Source organism: Perognathus longimembris, chromosome 11 (genome assembly GCF_023159225.1).
Source record: "Perognathus longimembris pacificus isolate PPM17 chromosome 11, ASM2315922v1, whole genome shotgun sequence".
Taxonomy (NCBI): domain Eukaryota; kingdom Metazoa; phylum Chordata; class Mammalia; order Rodentia; family Heteromyidae; genus Perognathus; species Perognathus longimembris.
Genome location: NC_063171.1, coordinates 36,962,510 through 36,983,492, shown reverse-complemented (window position 1 = coordinate 36,983,492; position 20,983 = coordinate 36,962,510).

Below are 20,983 nucleotides of genomic sequence, written 5' to 3'. Positions count from 1 at the left end.
AGACATCAAGCTTAGGTTGAAGGTCAATGCTAACCAGCACACTATAGAACACAGATAATAGTGGTGGTAGCACAGGAGTGGGGTGTCTCAGGGCCCTTCTACAAGGACACAGATGCTGTCTCTGGTCAGAAGTTCTGGTCATTCACCTCCTTCCTCTATTCCAAAATAAAAAGCAAAAAGGGTAGGAAGAAGGGCACCTTATAAACCTCTAGCTCCCAAGGAAAAGAGGTGTGTGCAATTTCTAGTACAAGTCCTCCCTGGAAGCAAGGGATGTGGAGCACAAGGACAAACAAGGCCAGGAGAAGAAAAGTCTCGCCCCCCCCCCAACCCCCGCAATGGCCATGTGTGCTACAAACAGGATGGGACCCCAGAGCTGGTCCCGTCAAAGAGTAGGGCAAGTTGTCCAAATAGTCCAGAAAGTGAAAGAAGTAGAGGTGGACATTTTAGCTCAGTTTTCCTTAAAACACTGTGAATATAGTTACCTTCTATGCAGGCTGAGTAACATCCCTCTAACCTTGCATGCTATCTACCTCCAAATCCGTAGAAGCTGTGAATGTTATATGGTAGAAAGAAGACTCCACAGATGTGATTAATGGGGGCTCTGAGATAGGTAGATTATCCAGCATAATCAGAGTGGGGTAGATGTAATCATGAGAGGTCTATAGGAGGCAAATAGAGGAGGCAGAGGCAGAGATGAAGAATGCTTCCAAAAGATGGAAGCGGATGGAGCTACAAAGGGTGGGATACCTTTGCATTTGCTATAGATTCGGTAGCTGTTTAGCTGCCTTGGAGTATTGCTGTGAGGACTGAATTCCATTAACACATGTACTAGTAATCACTCAGTAAATGTTTACTGTTACCCCTGAATCATTTGGGACCACACTGTCTAACCCAGTGCTCATAAGCCATCGGTGACTATTAAATTCCTGAAATGTGGCTGTTCTGAATTCATATATGCTGTAAGTATAAAATGCACATGAAATGTTATGAGATAGTTAATCTTACTTGTCAAGTAAGATTACTTGATGCCTAGAAAACTGGTAAAATGCACTTCTGAGTTTGTCTGGGAGGATGTTTCCAGAGATGATTGGCACGAGTCAGTGAATGGACGAGAGAAGACACACTCAAATGTGAGCGGCACCTTCTATTAGGCTGGGGATTGGGATGGAACAAAAAATGGAAGAAAGAGAGTTTTCACATCCACACACACACGCCAATCTGTTTTTGTCTTTTTGTTTTTTTAACTCAGGACTTTGCGCTCTTGCTTGTCTTCTTTGCTCAAGGCTGGCACTCTTACCACTTGAGCCATATGTCCACTTCTGGCTTTTTGCTAGAGATAAGAGTCTCTTGGATTTGTCTACCTGGGCTGGCTGCAAACCTTGATCCTCAGATCTCAGCCTCCAGAGTAGCTAGGATTATATGTAGAAGACACTGGCACCCTGCTAAACACACTCAGATCTTGTTGAGTGGGTACATTTCTGCTGCTGCCATCGCCCATGTACCTCTGACTCTAGATTATTCAGCTTTGGAATATGAACTTGCACCCACAACTCTCCAGGGGATTTCTAGGCCTCAGTGGTGGACTGGGACTACATCAAGGGTCACCAATGTTCTGAGGCTCCCAGTGTCTCACACTGAGTAGCTACTGGTTCCCTAGCTCTCCAGCCCACAGAAGGCCATTGTAGGACCATTCAGCCCCTGATCATTTAAGCCAATCTATATATGCCCTCATAATTGTAAGCACATTCTATTACTTCTATTCCTATGGAGGACCCTGCTAATATAATTAGTAAGAAATTGAAAAGTATGTGAAATAGTCCAGAGTTTTAATATTCATTGCGTGTTGAAATTATATTTTTAATATATCAGATTAAATAGATGTTATTGATTACTGTTTCCTTTTACTTTTAATTAATATTGTTCCTAGAATTTTTCAAATTCCATAGTGGCACACATTTGTAATCTTAGCTACTTAGAAGGCAGAGAGAAGGAACTCAGTCTAAGGCTGGCCTGAGTAAAAATAGTACAAGATCCTATCAGAAAGGAACTAATACAAAAAAGGCCTGAGATTGTGGCTCAAGTGGTAGAGCACTTGTCTAACAAGAGGTCCAGAATTCAATCTTCAGTACAGCCAAAAGAAGGGGAGAAAAATTTAGCCTGTAATTCTAGCTACTCAGGAGGCTGAAATCTGAGATCTGAGGATCATGGTTCACGGCCAACTAGAACAGAAAGGTCTGTAAGACTCATTTCCAATTAACAAAAACAAACAAACAAAAAAGCTGGAAGTGGAGGTTCAAGAAGTAGAGTGAAAAAACTAAAGGTCAGCACCCAGGCCCTGAGTTCAAGCCCTAGTAAAGGCACTGAAAAATAAATAAATAAAAATTAGATTTTTGCACATGTCTCATGTCATTTCCTATCAGATTATGCTCCTGAGTCTCTGGCTCCTTGCTGAATGAAGTGGTATGAAGACAAGTGCATTTCCAAGTACAGTAGTCGTATCACATACCAATTTCTTTATACCTGCTCCTGGCAGCCACCTCTTCCTCATATTTCTATGATGCCACTCTAGGGGCATTCCTGGGAACACCCTAAATTTTTGACTGACAGCTACAGATAAACCAAGAAAACATATCCCGTTGGCCTCAAACACAGCATAAGCCCCATAAGATGGACATCCTCACAGTTAGGTAGATTCTGCCAAGAGGGCAGGTAGAGAAAAGGCAAGAGGGGGAACTGTCCTTTCTATGGGCTGCTGTTCATAGGAGAAACAGTGGTCCTTCATCCCCATTGCAGGTTGGCCCCAGTGCCTAGTTTCTGCCAGAGCCTCACAGTACCCATTTGAAAGATGCCCACACTCCTCAGAAATCTGAGCTCTGCTGGGCTGCCCTTCAAAGGAGGGATTTAACTCAGTGGTTAAGGATTTTTGCATTTACTCTCCCCCTACCCCCAAAAAATTCTGGGTCCATGGGGCTGGCAATTGCCTCATATACATGAAATCCTGGGTTTGATTCCTCAGCACTACATATAGAAAAAGCCAGAAGTGGAGCTGTGACTCAAGTGGTAGAGTGCTAGCCTTGAGCACAAAATTAAAAATAAATAAATAAAAATTCTGGGTCCTGATCATCTTTTTTACTTTAGAATTTATCTTTCAGTAATTGTACAAAAGAGCTGGCATTCAACACTAGGTCCTGATGATCTTAACTTCATTCTCTTATTCCCCAGCCACTAGGAGTTGAGGAAAACATTACTTTCTACACATTTTTATTATACTACTAGTCTCTTTGGGGCCTTTTAAAAAATCCAATAATTATTTAATTGTTTTATATTAAATATTTTCTGCTAAGAGACCTAATGTGTTTGCTAATTTCCTGACTGGGTCCTGACTGTGACAAGGGCTTAAAGTCCATGGCAGGCAGGTGCTGGGGTGACCCTCAGGGTTCCTGCCCCTCTGGTGTCCATACCTTCCCCTTGGGTGAGGCAAACCTTGATTCTAATCCCAATAACATGGAAGAAACTTGACAGGTGTAAGTAAAGTCCCAAAGGAAATTGAGTTTCTAAGAAGAAAGGTGATGTGGGATAAGTGTGACTTAATGAGGGGAAAATCCTTTGAAAAGGAACAAGGCCCTCTCCACAGAGAAACCATTGCTGACTTCATGAAGTAGCCACCATTTTGAGGAGAGTGGCCTCCAAGACCACATCTCCCCTCTGGTATTCAGCATAACACTGGAGCCCTTAGTCACACAACCACAAGGACATTCATTTTGCCAACAGACTGAACAAATTTGAAAGCAGATTTTTTTTCCCCCTCAAGTGAAATCTCCAGATGCAAACAAAGCCCTGCTGAAATCTTAACTGTCATCTCCTGAGACCTTGGGCAGAGAACCATCTAAGCCACACCGGGATGCCTGATCCACAGGAACTGCTGCTAAGGGTAATTTTTGTTGAGATGCTCCGTGTGTGGCAATTTGTTACGCAGCCACAGAAATCTGATATAACATGTAAAAGCCTTGCATGGGGCAAATGAAACACAACGTTAAAATCACCCGTGAAAATCCCAGGAAAGCCAATCTGACATTCCAACACAGCCAGGCTTTTTCTTCCAGATTAGAGCGTATGGTACCAGTAGGTGGCTTTCATTTAGAGACCATGTGATTCAGAATTCTGTGTTTTTAAACATTAGATTCACACTCATCAGGATATCACCCAAGAAAACTGAGATTTATGAGGATAAAAGCATCCACATTCCATGGTATACACTCACTGAATGTAGCAGGCAAGACTTCCCTTAGTATTTATTCTCTTGTTGAATATATAATTGGGTTTACTTAAGTTGAACAGGAAAGTAAAGTAATTCTTCTTTATTTGAGCTTTTGTGTTTGCATTTTTAAATTAGCAAGACATTTGTAATACCTGTTGGAGAAGCTTCTTTTTTTTTTTTAACTTTAAGACACCTAGCTTAGCCAAGTCTCTCTCCAGCATCAATATTCCACTGAAAAGAAAAATGAAGATGCATTCTCAGGAGACAACTGGAACAGATCCTCTACTTATGGCCCACAAAAATTAATCTGTGACAAATGGAATCAGCATAAATGTGTCAAAAATTGTCTTAGACCCAAGCAAAAGAGATTGCTAAGAATTCTTTCAGTGAAATGCTAGATTTGATTTATATAGACTAGGTTATTTTACAATACAGAAGGAGCTTTTTTTAGCTTGTAGCCTCTTGTCCAATAAAGATGCAAATAATTTTTGTCCAGTAGAAGAGATAACTCAAAGATTAAAGTTTATTACTCATAGCACTTTAACTAATTTCCTACCTAACCCAGAAATCTTCAATTAACATTTTTTATTAAATTGCTTATCTAGATCTGATACGTTCCATTTCATGAATGGTCTTAGAACTAGTTTTAACATCTTACAAGTTCTCATATTAATTAATGAGCTAATTGAATAAAATTTTTGACATAGGGTTTTTGTATTTGACTTTTTTGAGATAAGGTATCACCATGTAGACCAGGCTACATAATTCCCTTGCCTCAGCTTCCCGAGTTCCCATGCACCTGACATAGTTTCTTCTATATTTGTCTTTTACCTTTTTGAAAATTATGTTCTAATCAAAACAGAGTGCCAAACCCAGGCCAGAGGTTTCAGTGCCTTTTGCCAGAAGACTTTTAGGTGGGAAAGATTTCAAATTTTCAGAGTGTTTTTCAGCTCTCCTCTGACAAGAGGTGTAGCTTTCCATGTTCCCCCAGCTCTGCAACAATCACAGAAGAGAGATTCTGAGACATTCTCAATTTAAGAAGCAAGGTCCAGCAGCAAAAGCAGACCATGGTCCATGTGGAATCTGTTTAAGCACCATAGGTAATGTAACCAAGAAGAAAGGCCTAGGGTACGAGCCGTGACTGCAAACAACAAAGCAGAAACAAAGGTCTTGTTCCAAAGCAACACGGCTCATTTCTGATGCCTATGTGGCATCAGTGAGCCTTGGTGCGAAGTGGTCTTATCCAACCCTTACCTGCTTTTTAGCAGATTTCCTTTTATCTAACTATGAAAGTTTTTTTTACAACACACACAGAGAAAGAGAGAGAGAGAGAGAGAGAGAGAGAGAGAGAGAGAGAATTGCCTATATTTCACTTCAATCCTGATAAGAACTATCATGAGTTGGCATCCAACTTTCCAGGTATAAGGGCTCACTCAGCCCCATGAGACTGCCCTTCTTCAGATGCCAGTCACAATTATCAGGTCTCCAGATTTCCCACATGTCTTCTACAAAGTCAGGGCTTTTCACAGCCTCTGTGTGAATAATTTGCTAGAATGGCTTGCAGGACACAGGAAGATGATTTATTTATAGTTACTGGTTTATTATGACATATACAAAGTGAGCAGCTAAAGGAAGAAGTACAAAAGCACTGTGCTCTGCCCCATAGAGTTGAGGGGTTTTAAGGGAGGTTCCAGTATGCAGGCATGATTGATGAAATCAATGGCCAATGGAAATGAAAGTCAGTGTCTAGTCCCTCCCTCCTAACCAGAGGTTGGGTTGGGACTGACAGTTCAGAATTTCTAATCAAGGCTTAGTCTTTCTGGTGACCACCCCCAATCTACCATAATCTAAGGCCTCTAAAAAAAGTTGCCTCTTCGGTCTAAGTACAGATACAGTTGGAAGAAGCTCCTTAAAACAAAATTTGCTCCCGTAACTTGAGAACTTTTAAGGATTCAGAGATCTGTGTGGAGAACTGGGAATAAAGACCTTTTTCCCCCTCTTATACCACACCAATGGATCCAAATACAATAATCAGAAATTCAATCATAATAGCTATGGCAATATATCAAAATGTTACCTTTTTTCTGTTTAGGATCCAACTATGTTTATTCCATAAGAGGCACATCCAAACAAAGTAAATCGATGTGTTCAAAAATAAAAATATGGGGCCAGGAGTATAGCTCAGTGGCAAGACACATGCTAAGGATGTTCAAAGACCTGAGTTCAATCCCCAGAACTAGAATGAATGAATGAATGTATGAATAAAAGACATATTAAACAGAGAAATATTTAAATCCCAAACTATTAAACAAAGACAATTCATAGAAACCAAGATCTGCAACAAAAGATTTGTCATTAACTTTGTCCAGATTATGAATGGCAAGGAGAAGAATGAACAAAACACAGTAGCTGTGGAGACAAGCTCAACAGCTCATCAACATTAAAGCCAGGTAAACCCTGGGGACTACAACCTGTGGCACCCTAAACCCATTTGAAGGCCAAAAGGAGATGATTTTCCTCCTGTTTCTTCCTCTACCATGTCCTACCACCCTGCCGGTGATAAGTGAGTCCCTGAGGCTGTTCCCTATCCATAAGAATCATGCTTCCTTGTATTCTGAAATAACTTAATGTCCAGATCTGCTTTCCTTTGCCCAGCAGCTTTATCTGAAGCTATGGAAGATGCTCCTATTTGTGCCTTAGATGGGCTGTCGGTGCCAGCAAGTGAACACCGTAACACTCCTTTTCTCACTCCAACTCTGCCTGAACTCATTACCTTGCAACCAACCTCTCTCCGGAACTGTACACGGATAACCCCTTTCCCATTTTCTTCATAATACTCCCTATGGCATGCTTCCACTGCCATGATACTCCCGGGATCCCATCCCAGAGCCCACACTCGTGGCTGCCTTCCACCTCTCTGAGAATCTTCCTGTTCCCCTCCAGTGTCTCGAAAGGAATTAGCATCCTTTCCCAGAGGGAAATCCAAACTGTACATCGAGTGCAGAGAAAAGAGAATGAGGGAGAGAGACAAATAACCCAAATTAGGAATGATATATTTTAGCCCCAAATTAGAATTAAAGCTTAAACTGACACATAACAGAGGGCAACTTTAAAAATCCTATATTCAACTTTGTGCCAGCTTATTTGAAAATGAATAGAATATTAAATGTATCGGAAAATATAAATGATCAAAACTGTCTGTCAAAAGAATGTAGACGGTCTGAGAAAATGAACATACACGGAATAAATTGAAAAGCATTACCAAAGAATTACATCTCTCAAAGATGATAGGTTAGATAGTTCCTTAACATGACATATATATATACATATACATATATATAATCTCCAAGATCCAACTGTTAATACTAACAAAAAAGAAACTGTAATATTAATAGTAGATGAAATAAATTTCCAAGTCATAAACCTGACTAAAATAGCACCAAAAAGAGAAAATTACAGACCAACCTCACTTATGAATATAGATGCAAAAATCCTGAATAAAATATTAGCCAATTAACTGCAGCAGTGTGATAAAAGAATAATGCATTGTGATCAAATAGGTTTATTTTTATAAGAATACACGTAAGGACCCAAATTAGAATGTCTATTAATATGTTATTATCTGCCTGAAGAAAAGATTAATGCAATAGACACTAAAAATGTACTTTTATGATATTAAAAAAGAAACACCTAAATAATGTGGAGATTAAATTATTTAATAGGAAACGACATCTACCTTAAACCAACAGGTAATATTACTTTTAAAGGGAAAACTTGCGAGATATTCCCAGTAAAGTAAGGAGTGAAGAGCTGCTCTTACTTGCAAAAACATTTGGTGTAAACCAACTGAACAACTCATGGGGGGAGAGGGAAGGGGGAGGGGGAGGGGGAAATGAGGGAGGAGGTAACAAACAGTACAAGAAATGTACCCAAGGCCTAATGTATGAAACTGTAACCTCTTTGTACATCACTTTGACAATAAATTTTTAAAAAATTGAAAAAAAAAGAGCTGCTCTTGACACTATTATGAAACATTGTGGTGGCCATTTGAAGGCTTAACAAAAAGACAAAAATGTACTGCTAGCAGAAATATAAATAAACAGCTACCAGAGTATAGTAGAAATGTAAGTAGCCAGGGCTGGGAATGTGGCTTATTGGTAGAGTACTTGCCTATTATGCATGAGACCCTGGGTTTGATTCCTCAGTACCACATAAACAAAACATTAATAGAAATGTAAGTGTCCAGCTATAGAAATCAGAAATATGATAAGTGTATACCAATGGTATTAACTGTAGTTAATATCATTGTTTCTCTTTAAAGCCCAAAAATATTTAAAACAAAACAAAGACCACCCAAGGAAAACAGAGGTAATTTGTGTAGGGTAAAAATAGGCAAGAACTACTCAGGAGACTGAGATCTGGAGGATCACAGTTTGAGGCCACCTTAGGCTGAAAACGTTCACTAGTCTCCATCTCCAAAAGAACCAGCAAAATGCAGGGTTGTTAGCATGGCTCAAGTGGTTAACAGTGCCATTCTAGCAAGCTCAAGGCCCTGGAGTTCAAATCCCAGGTAGGTAAATACATACATACATACATACATACATACATACATACATACAAACACACATTTGCAAGAAAATATTGAGAAAAAAAGAGGACAAATAAGCATGTTTTACAATGTTAAGATCAAATCGCATGCCCTGTTACATGGAGGCAGACAGAACAAAAACATCCTCAGGAAACCCCATCACTTGACATTAGGTTCACCTTCAATAATCAGTTTGTATAACAATGTCTTAACTAAGGCAGAAGTTGCAGATGAGGAAAACTAGTTTTCTCTCTACCCTTCCTATTTCTGGGGGTACTGTGGAGCAACACCCCAGTCCACATCCCTCCTGTTTCTTAATTGGGATTCTCTGTAACTAAAGAAAGACTAGCAAGAGAAAAGCAACTATACGTTTATTAACAAACATGCCTCATAAAAGAACATATATACCTCATAGCTACATGGCAACCCCTCCCCAGAGAATTTAGTAAATCTAGAGCAGATCTCAAACAACAACAAAAACCATTTATCCTCAGATTTTCAAGCCATCTTTCTCTGAAATGAAGATGTAAGTGTATGGGGGGGGAACCTAGCTAAGAAATATGAATGGTATATTCACAGACTATTCCCATAGGATATTCAGAGTTTTCCTTCATGAATGCTCACAGCCTCTGTTCCAGCTCCTTTGTCCTCACACTCCACCCGATTTCATGCTATGCTTCCTTGCAGCCAGGGTTTCTTGAACCCAAGGGTCTTATTGATAACCAATGCTTCCTGAGGGGGCTGATCGGTGAAGTATAATCACAGCACTGGGCCAGAAACCACATGGCATTTAACATCAGGACCACTTCTCGCCACAGGGAGCTGCCCACTGCTTCTGCTGCTCCAGAGACCCCGCTCTTAGACTTGTTCAGAGCTTCTTACCTCCCCCTCGCCACACCTCACTTTTTAGCCTCCTGACTCTCATTTCTCCACCACCATCATTTGCTTGTACCTTGAGCTGCCAACAAATAACTCTTGCTCTTTTGGAGCATAGTTATTTGTCTTTTAGTTTCACTTCCTCTTCCTATTCCCTGGAAAGCACTAAGATAAGAAGCATCCACCATTCGCATTTTATAAAGACTATTAGGAATGTTTCTAAATTTTTCAAAAAGACTTCTTTTCCCCTTGAGATGAATTCTATCATCCTCTTAGAAGCAGAAGCAAGCTTCAATACTGTGGCCATGTATGTAAAAATTTAGATCTGTTCTTCCTTTCTGTCTGTCTGTCTGTGCTTGTACACAGGGCTTCACCCTTGCGTGGCTTTTTTGCTCAAGGCTGGTATTCTATCACTGGAGTTACAGCTCCAGTACAGGCTTTTTACTGGTTAATTTGAGATAAGAATCTCACTGATTTTTCTACCTGGGTTGGCTTTTTTTTCCTTTTTATTTGTCAGACTAAGGCTTGAACTCAGGGCCTGAGCACTGTCCCTAGCTTCTTTTTGCTCAAGACTAGCACTCTAACTCTTGAGCTGTAGCACCACTACCGTCTTTTTCTGTTTATGTGGTACTGAGAAATTGAACTCAGGGCTTCATGCATGCTAGGCAAGCACTCTACCACTAAGCCACATTCCCTGCCTCCTGGGTTGGCATTGAATTACAATTCATAGATCTCAGCCTCCTGAGTAGCTAGGATTAAAGACATGAGCCACCAGAGCCCAGCTGGATCTCTTTTTCGTTATACTTCATATTTATGTGTATATTTTATCTATTGATCTATTATTTGTGTATATTCATATAATGTATATGTATACTTCATATTCATGTATATATAGGTAGAAAAAGAGACAATAAAAGCATGTTTCAAAATACTGAGAGGGCTGGGAATATGGTCCAGTGGTAAAGTGCTCGCCTCGTATACATGAAGCCCTGGGTTCCTCAGCACCACATAGAAAAAGGTGGACGTGGTGCTGTGGCTCAAGTGGCAGAGTGCTAGCCTTGAGCAAAAAGAAGCCAGGGACAGTGCTCAGGCCCTGAGTTCAAGCCCCAGGACTGGCAAAAAACAAGCAAACAAAATACTAATGAGAGGGTATTCTGATTGTTGGAATCACAAGTTTGTATGCTATGTTTTTATTTCAAGTCGTCCGGGATGAATTTAAATTAATTTTATATTTCTGAAAAATTGTGTCTTTAAGCCATCAAATGTTAACAACACAAAGTTTTTGTATTACAAAATCATTTCATCTTAGCTTTTTTCAACATACCTCCCTGCCACATTTCTCACTATAAGCTAAAAAGAAATGGATTTACAAGCAATTATAATTAAAGTATATAAAGTATGTATTTCAAAGATGCCAATAAGGAATGATGAAACTTTAAAAAGCAACTATCAACTCATGGGTAACTGATCTTTAGGTTCAAAATGTGTATGAAAACCGTCTTGGATTTATATCATGTATTTTGTGGATTTATGTCATGGGTATCTTTTCAGTAGTGTTCAATCAAACTGGTCGACATATGGCCAGATTCATGGCCCATGAATTTTAACCAGAGATAAAATTTGATAAAAATCTATCAATCTCGATGTTTAGTTTTCCAAAAATATTTATGTCTGCCATTTGTCTACATAAAAGATGTACGGGACCCTAGGCTCCTAGATGGAGACCAGCTGTGTAGGGATTGCACATGCTCTGCTGGGAGAGTGTTGTAAGATGAACAGGATCCTCCAAAATGCACGCCCACTAGGAACCTCAGCATGTATTCTAATTTGCAAAGAAGGCCTTTGCAGACATAATGGACTAAGTCCTATTTAATTGTGAATTTAGAAGAAATCAGTCAGATAAAGCTGAGCATATGCTTAACTGACAGGAGAGATTACTTAAGAATCCACAGATGATGTGAGGTTTTACTGGGGTCCACCTCATCAGTAGTCACGACTGGGAAGGTGTTGAGGGGAGGGAGAGAACAGAAGGGGAAAGTTAAGTCTGACTGATACTGTTGAGTTAAACTGAAGGCTTACGTAGTATGATATTCCAGTGTCACACCCACTCATTGCTATGGGATGAGGATCATGAGTGACTGAGGATTGATGAATGACTGATTAGAAGAAAGCCCAAGAACTGGAAGTCGTTTAGAAGGCATAGCAGTGAAAGGAGAGGTATAGGGGTGTTTGGGCCATTTGAACCTTGGATTTACCACTTCTAGTCCAACTAGAACATGAATACAGCATGCACCTAACTTGAAACACTGAGCCAGCGCTGCACCCATCTGTCTCACCAGCAAACTTGCCTGTCCCTGAGAAAACGACTGCAAATAATTCAGAGCCAGAAGCTGCTCTCCTATTCAACACATTCTGAATAGAAAGTATTTCATTCATAAATAATAATGCTGAGATCCTTCCTAAGGAGACTGAAACCAGTGGCAGCAGGACGAGGCTGACAAGAGTGCCTGATTTTGTTGAGATGGCCCTTGGACCTAAGAGAGGTTTTCATGACTTAAGAGAGGGTTACCACCTCAGTGACATGACTTGAGAGGAGTCCAGTCAATTTTCAATTAATTCCAGTTAATTGTGTAGACTATTCCCTTTGTAGATTCTTTTCTTACATTTAATTTTATTGTCAAGGTGATATACAGAGGGGGTACAGTTACATGTGTAAGGTAGTGAGTCCATTTCTTGTCATACTTGTAACCCTCCCCCTCATTTTTCTCCCACCTTCCTTCCCCCCATCACTCCCCCCACTGAGTTATACAGTTAATTTCCAACATGTTATCTTGTGAGTATCACTGCTGCATTGGTTAGCCCTTTATCCTTTGTCTCGCCATTTTGTTGTTCCCCTTCCTTCCCTAATTCAGATAAATGTATATACAATACTCAGGGTACCAAAAGTCAAATACAGTAACAACAGGGGATAAACCATAGGAAAGAAAAAAGAAATGTTTTACACCATACACTAAAGATAACAACAACAATGAAAAACCTTTTGTTGCCATATCTTAGAGTTCATTCCGCTTAGCTTCATCTTGTATGATCATATGTACATAGCTATTGAGCCACTGCAATCCTCTGCTAGGACTATCCTAGAAATAGCCTAATTATTACCAATCAGAGAAACCATGGAATCTATGTCTCCGGGTCCCCTTTGCAGATTCTTAATAGTATTTTTTTCCACCTAGGCCAACTTTCCTTGTCAACTAGGCAGAACATTTGTGAAATGATGCCACATATTCAAGGAAACCAAAAAGTACCATGGGACCTAAATAAAAATATCATCCAAGAGATTAAAAAAAATCAAGAAATAAAAATAAGATCCAAGTATTAAACAGGAAAAAATGTAAATCAAGCATAAGAGTTCACAGGGATAACACTGCCACTGTTTGTTTTTTTTTCCATATAGATTTTGATTGTGCCGTGCTACTTCCAAAGCACTGAGGGCGTGTGGGCCTGTGCTGATACTACTGATGCCTCTCACTAAGATGAGAAGGCATGAGGAACAGTGATTTTGAGGTCAGAGAGCAGGTGGAGGAAATTGAGGGAAGCTGGGGATACATAGGGTTTGAAATCTGAATTACATGGAAAAGAATACACTTGTTGAACATCCATTGCCATAGCTCAGATCTATGCTAGATGTTTCCCATTCATTATCTTAGTGATGCTTCACTGCTGGCCATCTAGGAGTTACAGTACACCTGGAGAAAGGCCTCATTCTGATATCACTACCAACACTGGGCCATATCTTTGTTTCATCAAAGAAAACTCCAGAGAGGCCAAAGTCCCTTCCCCAAGGTCACAAGGAGATTTGCTCTTGCAGTAAGTAAAAGCTGGACATGCCTGGAATCCCAGTACATAAGAGGCTGAGACAGGAGATCTGGAGGTCCAGGTCATACTGACACCTTGCTACATAGTGGGTGGGGCTACATAGTGAGAGCCTGTCTCCAAAAAACAAACCAATGTACAAAGCAATAAGTACAGGTATCTATGGGGTAACCCAGCCTACCTTATTTACGCTGCTCCATGGAGCAAGTTTCCTCCAGACTAAGCCACACTTGTCTCTCCGGCTGCCCAGGGGCCAAGAAGGCCTCCTCCACCTTCTCCTTTCCCCTCCTGATTTCTAGGGCCAGGCCTTGAGGGCCCTGGGTAAAAGGCCAGTAGAAGTACTCCTCTGAATATCCTGGACAACATCTGATGCTTGGCATACAGGGACCACACAGGGTTGGGTTTTACTCTTTATTTGATTATTTGAGACAGCTTCTGTAGGAAAGCTACCATTTGAGCTCAGCTCATAGAAAAGTGAAAAAGGAGGACATTTTTTCCCCTGGGGCAGAGGATATTGAGAATTGTCTCCCTTAGGGCTTTTAGTGCTATAACCATTATATAATACTCCTTTATCTTCTCTTCTTAACCTCTGGGAGTCAAATTCCCAGAGCCCCAGAGGTGGAAGGAAAAATAGCTCCTCCCCCAATACATCTACCTTACCAAGAGGAAACTTCTCTCAGCAGGGAACAGAAAAGAGGAGGAAGAGCCCATCCCTCATATAAGAAAAGCAAAATGAGCATCCCGTACAAAAGAAGGGAGATGGAGGCAGAAGAAGGAGGGACCTAAGAAATGATGAACAGGTATAGACTAGAGGACATAAAAGTGATCTTATAGAATGCAGGTGCTCAAAGAAACCTCTGCCCCTTAGTTCTGGCCCACTCCCTCATTGCATACAGGAGAAAAAGAGTTGCTATAGAGATTTATCCAGAACTATCTGCTGAGTCCCAAGGCCTACAATCTGGAACTCGGTTCACTAATAGTCATACATCCTTGTCTTCCATCCAAATCTGCTCTTTGACCCTGAGACATTGTCACTGCTTGCTTTGAATGCTGTTCCTAGCATTCCTTACTATCTTCTAGAGCAAACTTGGGACTACTACACAACCAGTAAAGACAGAAAGGGTCACTGTCATTTGAAAAACATAATAATAAATAGTAGACAATTGGGCACCAAGGGCTTTTTCCAAATGGTCCTGGGTGGGAAACATATAATGACACAATAAGCTGGCCTGAGACTTCCACAAGGCCCCGGGAGCTAAGTCATCCACCCTCACAGGGCAGACAGGCCTATGAGCCCCTCTGAGCAGCACTAGGTCTCGTGTGATTTGAGGACCTGGGGTACTTAACAAGAATGCAAACATCTAACCTATGGAGTCAGAAGGCCTGTGGAAGGGAGGCTAGGACTCAGGATATTTAGATGTTTCTAACGTCCACTGAAGTTAAGAGAAGTGCTTTGTCAATCTCTGAGTAGCATCAGACATTGATTGACAGCACCACCATCTACAAGGACAATCTCCTCAGATCCTCTTGCCCCAGACAGATGAATGGGGTTCCTAGGGTCTTTTTCGTACTATCAGTCCAGGTGGTCAGTAGAAGCCCCTCCATTCTCTCTGTAGAATACCCAGAGCTACAGGAGCATGAGAAGGAACTAAATCAGCCAGGCCTCTGCATCCCTCCCCCACTCACCACAGACTGGGAGGCTACAGACCTAGTAAAGTATTAATAAAGGCTATGTAAAAACCAGGGCTACGCTCTAAGATGGAGACCCAGTGTGTACCTCTAGTTGCCTCCTACAGCTCCAGACTACAGCCCCAGTGGGGCCTGTGCAGAGGGCTAGGCCAGATGGCCTTTCCAGCTCACTGTCTCCAACAGTACTTTTAGAGGGAAAATGATTGTTTTTTTCTTCCCTACAGAGCTCAATTTTCCTAGAACTAGGTCTCATCCCTTTTATTGGCGGGTATTAATACAATAAGGTCACTTTTAAGGCTGGATCATCAAGGTCCCCCGTGCTGATCTCCTCTACTATTTTCTTTTTCTAGAAAGTCTCTGTGTTGATAGAGCACTGGGGCAAACCCCCCTTCATACCTTCTGCCCTGAGTTACTGTAATGCCATACCCACCACTTTACTACCCAGTTTATTAGTGTTATCTTGGGTCTCCTGTGTCTTCTGCTTCATCAGACCCAATCAGGGCACCATCTAACTCATTCATCTCCTTAGGGATGGAAGAGCAAGATGAGGAGAAGTTGGGGAGCCCCACAGATTCTCTACCACCCTACCCTACCTCCACTCTACATCTTGAGTTTGGGAGCACCAAGCCTGTAAATCACACCGAGTGCCAGCTACGTGTGGCTGAGAAGCAGAGAGATGGAGGGAGGGTTTGGTGTCTTCTATCTTAGATTATCACTTCCTACTGGTAATTAACCTTCTAGCCGACCTGCTTGCTTCTAGCTCCTACCTCCTTCTTATTTCCAGACACGGTTTTTATATAATTCAAATCTGATAGTGTGTATGTCTCTCTCACACAATAACTCTCCTGTCCTTTTAGTGGAGGAAGTTTAGCTCTTGGGAATTGCCTGTACCCCTGCCCTTTTTCTCCATTCTTCACTGTTCCCTAAGCACCTACCTGATGAAACCCCAGAAGATCTGGGCCCTGCTCCTTTCCAGACTTCTCACTTGGCTAAGTCCTGAACACCCTTCGAGTCTCACCTTTCCCTCAAAGCCTGCCCCGCCCCTACACCACCAGTCACAGCTGCCACCACCCTCTGGGCACACCTCTGGCCTGGAAGTTGGGTATGTGTGCCAATGATCTGTTTGCATTCTGTCCTTCTCACCAGACTTTGAGCTCCTTGAAAGCAGAAACCATCTATTACTCATCTCTGTGTTCCTAGATCTGGCTCCATGAAGGCTGAAAGATAAAATCATAAATGAACATAGGGGACCCCTCCCTGCTGACCACTAGAGTGACCTACTGAAGGGACCAGGGATCTTAGTGCTTCCACTGCTAAATGGCCAAAGCCACAACCCAGTCCTAAGACTGTGACATAGTGAGTGGCACCTGTTCTGCAGGAGGTGCTCGGGCAATGTTGCCTCTAGAAGTGAGCTGGCATGCACAATTCTCTTTGCTTTGCATCCACAGCCAGCACCTCCCCAGTCCTGGGCTGACTGCTGCTCCCAGGTGCCAGGAGCAATGGTCCATCTTCTGTCCCTTACTCCCTGCTCATCCAGGACCTCTTTTCCTGGGGTCAGGTGGTAGGCTTGTCACTATGGCTCTTGAGTCTCTCGGTCACCCTTAACTCCCTACGCCCTACCATACCTCCACCGGCTCAGGGCTTGACCAGAGATGCTGCCTAGCACCACCTGGTGGTAAGACCCTTCATACCACCACCACCACCACCACCACCACCACCACCATCCCACCCCTGCTTATCAGGCCTCGCTGCGTTTTCCCTTCCTTTCTTTTCTCTCTTCCAGAAGGGAAGTCCTCCAGGACTTGAGGCCATGGATCTGCAGCCTAGAGGTGCAGGTGCCACCCCAGACAGCCAGGACCCAGGAGTCTGGGGTGTCAGATCACAGTGCTTCTGTCAGGAGGAAGAAATCACATGCCGGAAGCCTACTATCCTTGTGCTGGCCTTGTCAGAAGACCATCTTCTGAATGAACTAGCAAGGTGTACTTTTTACCCTGGAAGGGATCTCTTAACCCTTCGTGTCCTGCAGATTCTCCTGCGTGGGAATCTCAGAACTTTTCCAGGGGTAAATTCCCAAGGAGGGAAAAATGGACTCAAGCTATTTGTGGGCTTGAATCCTGGATAAGGAAGAAGCATCTAACACATTACCCTGCCTTGGCTAGTCCAGACCTGAGGTGTTTTAGCGCCTGCAAGACATTTCAGAGAGTACAGATAAGTAGGGCAACATAAAGGGGGAATCACGTGAGAGGCACTAAGCAGCTTCATTCATACAGAACATGCGAAAACCTATCTTTTCCTGCCAGGGCCAAAGCCTGCTGATGTAGCACCTGTGGAAAACACAGGTGCCACTGAGGAAGCTCAAGATCACTTTAAAAAAAAAAAGAAGAAGAGAAGAAGAAGAAGAAGAAGAAGAAGAAGAAGAAGAAGAAGAAGAAGAAGAAGAAGAAGAAGAAGAAGAAGAAGAAGAAGAAGAAGGAGTGGCTTGTGGTTGGCTGGGCTGGAGTTCAAGTAGTAGGGCATCTGCCCGTGAGCACCAACTTCTGAGTTTAAGAAAAGGAGATGGGGGCTGGGGATATGGCCTAGTGGCAAGAGAGCTTGCCTCGTATACATGAGGCCCTGGGTTCGATTCCCCAGCACCACATATACAGAAAACGGCCAGAAGTGGCGCTGTGGCTCAAGTGGTAGAGTGCTAGCCTTGAGCAAAAGGAAGCCAGGGACAGTGCTCAAGCCCTGAGTCCAAGGCCCAGGACTGGCCAAAAAAAAAAAAAAAAAGGAGATGGAGGGACTGTGAATATGGCCTAGTGGTAGAGTGCTTGCCTCATTTACATGAAGCCCTGAGCTCCATTCCTCAGCACCACATATATAGAAAAAGCCAGAAGTTGTACTGTGGCTCAAGTGGTAGAGTGCTAGCCTTGAGCAAAAAGAAGCCAGGGACAGTGCTCAGGCCCTGAGTTCAAGGCCCAGGACTGACACAAAAAAAATGATGTTGGGGGTGCTAATGCTGGTGGCTCATGCCTGTAAACCTAGCTACTCAGGAGACTAAGACCTGAGGATTGTGGTTTGAAGCCAGCCCAGGCAGAAAAATCCCTGTGAGACTCTTATAGCCAATTAACCACTCAGAAAGTAGAGCTGTGGCTTAAATTGGAAGAGGCCAAACGAGCAAAAGAGCCCAGAGACAGCACCCAGGCCCTGAGTTCAAGGCTCATGACCAACAAAACAACACAAAAAAGACTCATGGCCTAAGACTAATGACCTCTATGCCACGGAAACTCTCAAAATAGCCAGAATATTCCATTTTAGTCAACTATTCTTTGAATTGTTGGTTTGAGGGTACAGCGTTTTCTCCAACCCTGGGTATGACACTGTTAAAATGGAATCCTAGCTTCATAAAATTGGATTTCCTAGCCAAATGTGATAGAGTAAGCCTGTAATGCTAACGCTTGGGAGGCTGAGGAAAGAGGGATAGCAAATCTTAAAACAGCATATGTCTTCAATAGCTATTTGGAAGTCTTTGGAATTCAGAGAAACAGAACTTTTTTTTTTTTTTTTTTTTGGCCAGTCCTGGGCCTTGGACTCAGGGCCGGAGCACCATCTCTGGCTTCTTCCTGCTCAAGGCTAGCACTCTGCCACCTGAGCCACAGCGCCCCTTCTGGCCGTTTTCCATATATGTGGTGCTGGGGAATCAAACTGAGAGCTCCATGTGTAGGAGGCAAGCACTCTTGCCACTAGGCCATATTCCCAGCCCCCGAAACAGAACTTATGTTTTGGGGTACAGGTATGATTTCAGAAGACAGGGAAAACTAAATGAGGATGAACCTACCACCCTTGGAATTTTCCTTTGAGCTAAAAAGTGATCAAAGCAATTAATATCATAAGGAGGTCAAATGTCCTGATTCCCATTTCATTAAAGCCTTCACTTGACAATCTATCACTTTGCTTGACAAGCTATCCAGTGAAGGTGAACCTTCCAAACCAACTATTCATGTCATCAACCAATCTGGTAAAGAGAAACATTGACTCCAGCTGTAAAACTAGGGAAATATCTGTACTTACTGATTAAACAACATTTCAACTGCACAGACAGAATCATTATTTAAGCATATTGCTTGGTGAAATTTTACCAATTTGTTCTGGATTACTTTTATAAGTAGAACAAGTAAAGATTAAACTTTTATTTAAAACAAAGCTGAGTTATCTTGCATGTTAAGTATTTCGTCAGTATTTCGTCCAAGAGGGGCATATCAAGTTTCCTCTAGTGGGGAGGGGTACACCTGGAAAAGATTAGAACGGGCATGCCTAGTTTCACATCAATAGATGAATTGGATTATAACATTGTGAAACTTAATCAGGGCACCAAACCAGTTGGTCTCTTAAGTCCCTAGTTTGCAGGCTTTTGTTTTTGTTTTCCTCCAAATTGAAGCTTAGATTGATCTGTAATACTCTAAGCTATAAGAAACATTTTTTATTTTTTGGTGCTGGTCCTGAGGCTTGAACTCTGGGCCTAGGCACTGTCCCTGATCTCTTTTTGCTCAAGGCTAGCACTCTACCACTTGAGCCACATGACCACTTCTGGCTTTTTCTGTGATTAATTGGAGATGAGTCTCATAGACTTTCTTGCCAGGCTAGCTTTGAACCATGGATTGACCCTCAGATCTCAGTCCCTGAGTAGCTAGGATTACAGGCATGAGTCATCAGAGCCTGTCTAAAAATACTTTCATGGGGGCTGGGGATATGGCCTAGTGGCAAGAGTGCTTGCTTCATATACATGAGGCCCTGGGTTCAATTCCCCAGCACCACATATACAGAAAATGGCCAGAAGTGGCGCTGTGGCTCAAGTGGCAGAGTGCTAGCCTTGAGCAAAAAGAAGCCAGGGACAGTGCTCAGGCCCTGAGTCCAAGCCCCAGGACTGGCCAAAAAAAATAATAATAATAAAATAAAAATACTTTCATCAAATGAAACAATCAGTTTGAAATAACAGACTGTGTGTTCACGTATTGTCTCATTTCATCTTCAGGATGTTAATCTGATCATGGTCATTATGTTACAGCTATGAGCAGGCAAGGACAGGCTAAAGAGCATCCCCAAGATCATACAGCTAAGGAATGCAATGAAGTGAAACCTAGCTCTACTGGATTTCAGACGTCATGTGCTTCAATCCATAGGAATTAGAGCCTTTTCTGTCAAAATGGTTGCTTGACATAGCACCCCATTTTAAGCCTAGGCCATTATCTTATAAGAAATCCTTTTTAGTTGCAGCACATCCTGTTATAGGAAGTATTTACTAGTGGCTGGAGGTGAGGCCCAAGTGATAGAGCGCCAGCAGAGTAAGAGTTGTTTTACTGACAGTTCCTGATTTGGCCAGGTAGCTTGATTTTGGTTGGCTGGGTAAACGTGTGTGTGTGTGTGTGTGTGTGTGTGTGTGTGTGTGTGAGTCCTGGGGCATGAACTCAAGGCCTTGGGTGCTGTTTCTGAGCTTTTGTGCTCAAGGCTAATGTTCTACCATTTAAGTAACAACTCCATTTCTGGTTTGTTGGTAGTTTACTGGAGACAAGAGTCTCCTTAGAGACTTAGGATCTCCTTAGAAATCCTCAGGCCTCAGCTTCCTGAGTAGCTAGGATTACAGGTGCCCCTCTTCAAGTAAACTCTCCACCCTTTCAAACTAGCCAGTCGTGCAACATTGTAAATCAAAGTTCTTATCAATC